The sequence below is a fragment of the Solanum tuberosum genome, unplaced genomic scaffold (genome assembly GCF_000226075.1).
Source record: "Solanum tuberosum cultivar DM 1-3 516 R44 unplaced genomic scaffold, SolTub_3.0 scf00045, whole genome shotgun sequence".
Taxonomy (NCBI): Eukaryota; Viridiplantae; Streptophyta; class Magnoliopsida; order Solanales; family Solanaceae; genus Solanum; species Solanum tuberosum.
In genome coordinates this window covers 1763256-1771453 of record NW_006238972.1, presented here as the reverse complement: position 1 = coordinate 1771453, position 8198 = coordinate 1763256, and the positions used below count along the sequence as shown (strand labels likewise).

The 8198-nt window shown below is 31.4% G+C and overlaps 1 long non-coding RNA gene across 1 annotated transcript in view; it reads left to right on the top strand.

Annotated features, from left to right (window-relative positions):
- Positions 1-7779, top strand: part of LOC107059916 (uncharacterized) — a 12296-nt gene extending 4517 nt beyond the window's left edge. Inside the window, exons 2-6 of the long non-coding RNA XR_001473023.1 lie at positions 3757-3832; positions 5636-5728; positions 5829-5930; positions 6408-6743; positions 7539-7779. This is a non-coding gene — a long non-coding RNA (uncharacterized lncRNA). The remainder of the gene's footprint in view (positions 1-3756; positions 3833-5635; positions 5729-5828; positions 5931-6407; positions 6744-7538) is intronic.
- Positions 7780-8198: the final 419 nt, after the last annotated feature.

The following is an 8198-nucleotide window of genomic DNA, read 5'->3' as shown; positions in this document are numbered from 1 at the left end:
TAGAATACCAGTTTGATAAAAAAGACCAAACACAAATACAAAAAATAAAACTATTATGTAAGAACCTACCTAAACTATATTTTCCGGATGAAAACAAAAAATTAATTATATAGTAGAATCAGATGTCAGTGAAAAAAGTTATGGAGGAGTCTTAAAATATAGGTATGATAAAGAAAAAATAGAACATCATTGTAGATATTATTCAGGAATATTTATTTAATACATAAATAAGATGGGAAATAAATAGGAAAGAATTATATTCAGTATATAAATGTTTACTATCATTTGAACCATATATTGTATATAACAAATTTATTATAAGGACCGATAATACACAAGTAAAATGGTGGCTAACAAGAAAAATACAAGATTCGGTAACTACGAAAGAAATGAGAAGATTGGTATTAAATATATTAAATTTTACATTTACTATTGAAGTGATAAAAACTGACAAGAATGTTATTGCAGATTACTTATCAAGACAAAGCTACACAGACTGAAAAAGAAAATACTATAGAAGAAATACTCAAAGCTATGAACCTACTTTGCACAAAAGTAGAAAATATTGACAAAGAGCTACAACAAATACGAAGTCAGCAGTATGACTATAAAAATGAGGAGCTAAGTCGATCAGAAGACTTTAAAAATCCAGATCTAAAAGGTAACTTTGGGAAATACCTTAAAACCCATAATGTTTGTTTAAATACAGCTGTAGGTACGAGCAAACAAGTTAGTGAAAAACAACATAAGAATACAAACTTAAACTAGCTATTTGAAAAACCATTTACTCCGAGAACACCAAAAAACACATTGGCTATGGAACCCCAAACCTCAACCTATGCAGATAGACTACAAAACGAGAAAAAATTATATAACCATGTTACGAGAACCTATATTGAAAATATATACAAAATCCAAACCTATTTAAACCGTAATCCTAGATCCACTACAACCAAAAAACCAAATCAAGACTACCTAACCCAAAAATTACAAGGTTATAAAGTTAATTGAACAACCAAAAACTAATGCCAATTTAGTAAGAACATGTTACAATTATGGACTATTAAATATCATATATACATACGATGGAGAAGAGATAAGTGGAATACCAGAATTACACAAAGCATTAGTCACATATAAAAGAGTTACCAAAGAAAATTTATTTTATATAAAGTTTTATACAGCACCAACGGAGATATTATACGAGGAGATAAAACCTCCAATTCAAGTTATTAAGATAGGATTAACCAAATATATGATTATACCTGATGATATCGGACAACAAGAAAGAAATACTAAAAAATAGAGATACCAAGTTTTTATGCCAATAAAAGAATAATTGGTATATCAACTATTGTACAAGAGTTAGAAAATAATTATTTGAACGGAAATGCTATATGGAGTTACTACTCTAGAGACCAGTTAATGATATATTCAAATTCAAGAGAACTAACAAAAGTAGATATGGATGAAGTCCAGTGATGGATTTTATCATTATTAAAACCAGAAGAAAGACCTACGACAAGAGCACTCAAAGCAGGATTTATTTCGCCAGAACTATTAACCAGATATTGCAAGCTAATTGGACACAAATACCCTGATCATCTATGTTCAAAATGTAATGGAGAAGACAACGTGATTCCCGATGTCCAGTTAGAATAAAGTCAAGACAAAGAAGATAGGGACAAAGAAGATAAAGACAACTAAAGAGATAAGGCAAAGAAGATATATTTGGCCAAAAAAGCCAAAAGCAAATAGTGAATAGTACTATTATTGTAAATTATTAGTCTTATTGTAAGAAAGTGTAGTGTAAATTAGTCAACAATGTAGGATGCATATTAAAAGTAGTAGGTGTGGTGTGTAGGGACAAGTGTAAAGAGGGTAGGTGTGGTAGTGTAAAAAAGTCACAAAGTAGTGTAAAAAAATCATAAAGTAAATAGTATTATGTAAGAAAGTCATGAAGTAGTGCATTATTGTACATTAATGTAAAGATAAGATAGAATTTGTAAGTGCAGTAGATAGGATGTCCTTTCTATATAAAGGAAGGAAGATGTAACATAAAGGACACACTTTGAATAAACGAAGCAGTTTCATAAAAAATACTCTCTCAAATATTTAAAATACTTAATAGATAATAGAGCAACCCTCAGATATCATGGATAAACAAGATGCAAAGGTACATTGTTGAATAAATATGCAGAACTAATTTCATATATTCCTAAATATCATATATATGATTGAATAAATTTATGTTAGTTATTATGTATTAGAATTATTTGAATCATGATTTCTAGTTTATTAGCACACTGGAAACAGGGAGAAAACTTCTATACTATGCTATCCTAATGTTGAAATCAGTAGGTGAGGAAAGTATGATGCTAGTAGTGACAGGAGAACATGATAAACAAATAATCTAATATGAATTTAATCAATTATGAATATGATAGGAAGGAATAATTTGAAATAAAAAACCCGCATAGTAAAGAACATGACTACATATATGCATGACGAAATGATAAAAAACTATGAAACTTTAATCTTATATATACTTAAAAATATAGAAATAATTGAATTAAGAAGAATAATATGGGAAAAAATATTTAATAATAACGAATCAGAAGATATATTAAACCAAAAATGGTATGAAATAGACCTACATGATCTAGACTCCGAAAGAATAGAATGATATGATTTAGAAATAAATTCAGATTAAAATGAATTACGAATATTTACAATATTGGACAGAATCTATGGAAGATATAAAACTATTAGAACAATTAATGGAGAAAAATTTATATATGTACCAAAGAACCCAAGATATGTTATATCTAGAATATATCATAAATAATATTAAAGAAATATTCAGACTAAAACAACTATCGGAAGAATATTACAATAAATATTACTACATATTACCATGAATTTAACACTACCAAAAAATAATATTAAAGAATATTACGATAAGTATAATTACATTTTACCATGAAAAAAGAATATTATAATAAAATCTTTAAGATGAATTCCTCACCTACCACACTACCACCTACCACAAATGTCATGAATTTCTCATCTACTACACTACCAAAAGGTCAAATAAAATTTAATAAAGCAATTCCGCACTGATGAATTCCGCACCCTCGAAAAATTGTCGCTAAGAGGTGCCTTGTTTCTTCGTAAAATTTGGAGTTGTCGTCTCTGTTGATCCTTGTTTATGCTGGAGTAAGGTGTATATAGTTTCCCCTTTTGTTTGTTAATTAATTCTTCTTTAGCTGTTACATGTGCCCTCAATCTTCACTTATCTCTTTATACTTATTGATTTGTATCTTCATTTTTTTTTCTTCTAAATCACTAGTTTATCATTCTTCTAAATCTGCATGTCTTTGCTTATTTGGCTACATGTCTTTGCTTATTTGTTGTATCTCTTCAATCCAATTGACTATATTCCAAGGTAGTTTGCATTTATCCACAAGTACTCTTTGTAAAAATATTGAATATGGCTGGATCATGATATGATCCAAATGTTTGTTATTACAATGCTTGATAGCTTCTAGGATAGCCAGTGTCTCAGATTTGTTTTGCCCTTACCATATGTGTAATTCTGGCCAGGAGTAAGCATAGCTAAAGGGTCATAAACAGACCTCCTCTGTACAAAAACATCCCATTTTGGACCAAAGTGTGTCCTCAATTGTTCCTGTATTGTTTTATATAAACAAATGTATAATCTTATAGAAAATGTTTCTTTGTTTAATTTATCAGGTCCGACCCCTCTCCAATATTTGGAACTGGAATTAACGGGAGAGCTTCTAGATCTTCAGGGATAAAGAAAGTTGAGGTACTCTTTCATCTGCTTAGATCACTATAATTTCTCAGTGGTTAGGCCTCTAAGGAAATAGTTAAGGCCTCAAGTTCATCTGATGCTTATGCTTAAAGTCAACGACAATAGTGAATGTTCTTGTGTAAATCAACTTCCTGCTATGTCCATTATGTTATAGTTTTGGCATGAAAATAGAGAACATTATGACCGAAAATAGATCGATCAGCTTGAAATGGAAACTAACTAGATGAAAGATTGTGCTATTACTTACCCTCTTCTGCATATATTCCATTTCTGCATATACTGGTACATAAATTGTTAAATATGTCTCTACTCTTATAATTTTCTCATGTCAATCTTATAGGTGATATTGTCTGCTAATCTTGTTTTTTTCGATGGATAAATCTTGGATTAGAATGCCAAGGACCACAAAAGAATATTGGTTGGCTTGAATCAGTTCCTAGAATTTGCATTTAAAAATGGAGCTATAGAAGATAGAATAAAATGCCCGTGTCCTCAATGTTGTTTTGGAAAATGGCAGACTAGAGCTGTAGTGTTTGATCATTTGATTTGCAAGCCATTTCCTCAAAATTATGTCATTTGGGTTATGCATGGGGAAACAACCGTGTTGCAAAATTCTGAAAGCAGAGAGGCTACTCAGGATACACCGCCTCCAAAAATTCCCGTAGAATTATTGATTAATGAAGAAATTTTAATTTTTTTTTCGTGCTAGGCAACTTAGGAAGCTCAACATCTAAAAAAGTTGATACAAGACTATTATGCGTCTTTCATCAAAGTAGGAGATAAGGTTTGGTGCTTATAAATTTCTAAAGTTCAAGTACAATTGTTTTATATAATGTGTTTGTGTCCATCTAGTATTGATACTTAGCTTTAATTTTGTGATAATTTGTTTGTGTCCATCGAGGGTTGGCACTTAGCTTTAAATTAGGTGATAATGTGTTTATTTAGCATAAGTACCAACACTAGTTGATCCTATTGATGACAAAATTGATTTTCTTGCAAGATCGATTTGTGTCCATCTAGTGTTGACACTTAGCTTTAAATTTAGAAATAATATATTTGTTAAGAATTTCATGATACAAAGTGGCTTCCTTGAACAGGATCTTTGTAAGTATATTGAAGGCTACCAACTGGCTTTGTTGTCATTTCATTTCTTTTTCTCTATTCCAGATTCAGAAGGAAACAAAAAGAAACTCAAAGTGAAAGTCAAAGAAGTGCTAAATTTACCTGGAGAAGATCGTATTGTGGTCAATTTTGATTCCCTGGATTTTCCATTTGGAGAAGCACAACCCCTTCTTTCTGGTTTTTGTGGAATTTTAGCTGCTGATTCCTCCTTATTTCCAATACATTTTGACAAATGGCCGAATATGCCTATGTCATACTTTGATCGCGTCTTTGATCAAATCATAGTGGTATAAATTATATATTCTGACTACTATACCTATATTCTTTTCTTGGACCTTTATATTTGGATTTCATAGATAAGCTAACTAGTGTATAATCTTGAAGCCCCGATTTTTTTCGAGACAATCGACTTAGTTGCACGACGATATGTTTATAATTGTATTTCAAAGAAATGGAGTGCAAATAGGTTGGACATATGGGAAGTGTTCAGTGATCCGAGCAAAACTCAGATCATGGATAATGTTCCACTTGGAATTCCAAGAGATCAATGGACTTCTTATGTTAATTATCGTTATAAAAAAGAAACACAAGTATATATATTTAATTATTTCAACTAGTATGTGTAGTCATATAATTACTTTTTAATGATTGAATTTTGTGTATCTTTTTTGTGAGGAAATGTGCAATAGAAATGCTGAAAGTTGAAAGAAACAAATCATTCCACACACAAGTGGATCCAAAGCTAACTCTAGAAGAAGGGCTGAAATGGTTAAAGATTTTAGTTCATTTCATTTTATTTTAGTTATTAAGCTAACTGTAATTATTTTTAATTAGTTAAGTTATTCTGAGTTGATTCTTTTGCTTATAGATGGCTGAGACCGGTCAAGTGCCTGGACGAGTAGAACTTTATCTTGCTACTCATAAGAATGTAAATGAAGCGTATGTTAATGAAGCGACAAAAGTTGTCTGTGTAAGTTTCTTAAGGGGGAAATAATAGCACTCCATTTCCTTGGTTATTTCAAGTCTGTCCCTTTTCTACTAACAAGTTAAGCCAAGCAGTTTATGTTTAGTCTCTCATTTATTTTAAACCTGAGATTCTCTGTTAATGTTTTCGTCATTGCTATTGGTCAAATCAGTTTGATGGTGCCTTGTTTAGTATAGCGTGCTGTCATTTTGAAATGGTTTAAAATCCCTACTTGAGTAAATGGTTTAAAATTATGCCTAACTACTAATCTCTCACTTTGATTGAATATGTGCATGTACTTTGCTTAAATATGTGAATGGCTAACCCAGGAAAATCTATTATGTGAATGCCAAACTCAGAAGTATGTGAATACCTAACTCAGGAATATGTGAATGCACTTTGCTTATATTTAGGTAATATATCTCTGTTCTCAATTAGTTTTTAACATTTCGATAATGTGTTCTGTGTGTGTACTATACTCAGGAAAAAAATCAGCAAACTTTGAGTCAAAGCACTATGGATGAGTCTATAATATCGCCAGATGGTGCAGTTGGCAAACTGCTAGGAAAAGAGCACTCTGGAAGGGTAAGGTGTTTGTGATTAGGAGTTGCTCCCACTAGAGTTTTTAAACAAGCAAGACCTCGATTCAGTGGTATGAATGCTTCGAGTGTTTCGTGTCCATCCAATTGCCAACAGAATTACAATAAATTGTTGAATTCTCACAATCAAATGATGGCTGCTTTCAAGTCATATATGATAATGAAAGAAGGGACATTACCAGAACAATTTGTGGGGTTATTTGCTCCTCCTCCTACAATGGTACATATAATATTTACATTCTCTCTTCCTAAATGACATTATTTATATATCAGGTACGTTAGTTTAGTTGCAGCCATTTTCTAGATCAACTGTGTTTTCTAGTGACATATCTACTGAGATTAGCTTCTTTATTTCTGGAAAAGTTTTATGGGCAAGGCAGTACTCATGGTCTAGAACATATTTTTGCATATTCTGTTAGTATTGGCCTATTTGTTTATGATTGGCATTGCCTTTCATAGTAGAGAATGTAAGTTATAAAATGAGAAAGAAAATGTGGTTAAAATTGAAGAAGGTCAAGTTCACTAAAAATTTCCAGGATTGCTTCTGGAGCTTAGAATGTGGAGTGTTGTTTGGTCTGGATTAGGAAAAAAGAATGTGGAAATATGAGTATTTATCTATAGAACTTTGTGGAGTGTTGTTTGGTCTGGATTAACACAAGAGCAAGATAAAAACTTGTGATTCTTTTACTATTATGTGCAATAAAGAAGTAGCAAGGTCCAGAACATATTTTTGCATATTCTTGTATGTTAGTATTGACCTATTTGTTTATGACTAGCATTTGTATTGACACTCATAGTAGAGAATTTAGTATTTGTTTGCATATTGTTGTTGACATACAATATGCAAGTATTTTTTTTATAAATCACCATAATGGTTGGATTACGTTTCAGTCCTAATCATTTTATTGCATTCAAAAGAGGTTACAAAGAAAGGGTGAGAGCATTTATATGTCACTGATTGTGTATTTTGGTGAGAGCATTTATCATATCACTTATTGTGTATTTTCCTTTGCAGACAGGTGATGCCAGTGATAGTAGTCGTAGTGACAATCGTTGAAGTTCCATGAATAGTTGCAGGTCATTTCTTGAGTATGGATGCTAGTGAACCCTTTTCATCAATAAAAGCAAGATTAGCGAATGACAGTTTTTGTAGTGATTTAAAGTTTCTTGTAATCGTAATGGTTGAAGTGAATGATATGTTTCAATTTAGTTTGTAAAACTAATACTACACTTTATGATATATTTTTTTGTTGAAATATTTTGTTATTTCTTAATACTAATAAGCCTTTTTAGGTTTGACTATGATGTACATGTTAATTAGTCATTAATATTTAAATATAATTTTTTAGCATAATGCTCTAGAAGGTTACATGTTCATAAATTACAGGGGTTAGAACTCCTGTTAATCTTAATGTAAAATTCATGATTTGTGGGGGTTTTGACTCCCAAAGTTCACAAATTGCTGGGGTTTTGACTCCTAGATATTGAAGTGCAGTTTTATAGATATATGTTTGTGGGTTTAAAACCCCCAGTAATAAGCCCCCGCTAATGGTAGCAGGGGTTCGTCCAAAACTCCCCGGACTTAATTGTGACGCACCTAATTGCAGGAGTTCTCTCAACTGCCGCAACACTAAATTGTGGGGGTTACTGACCGTCAGAACATGTAATTTTAACC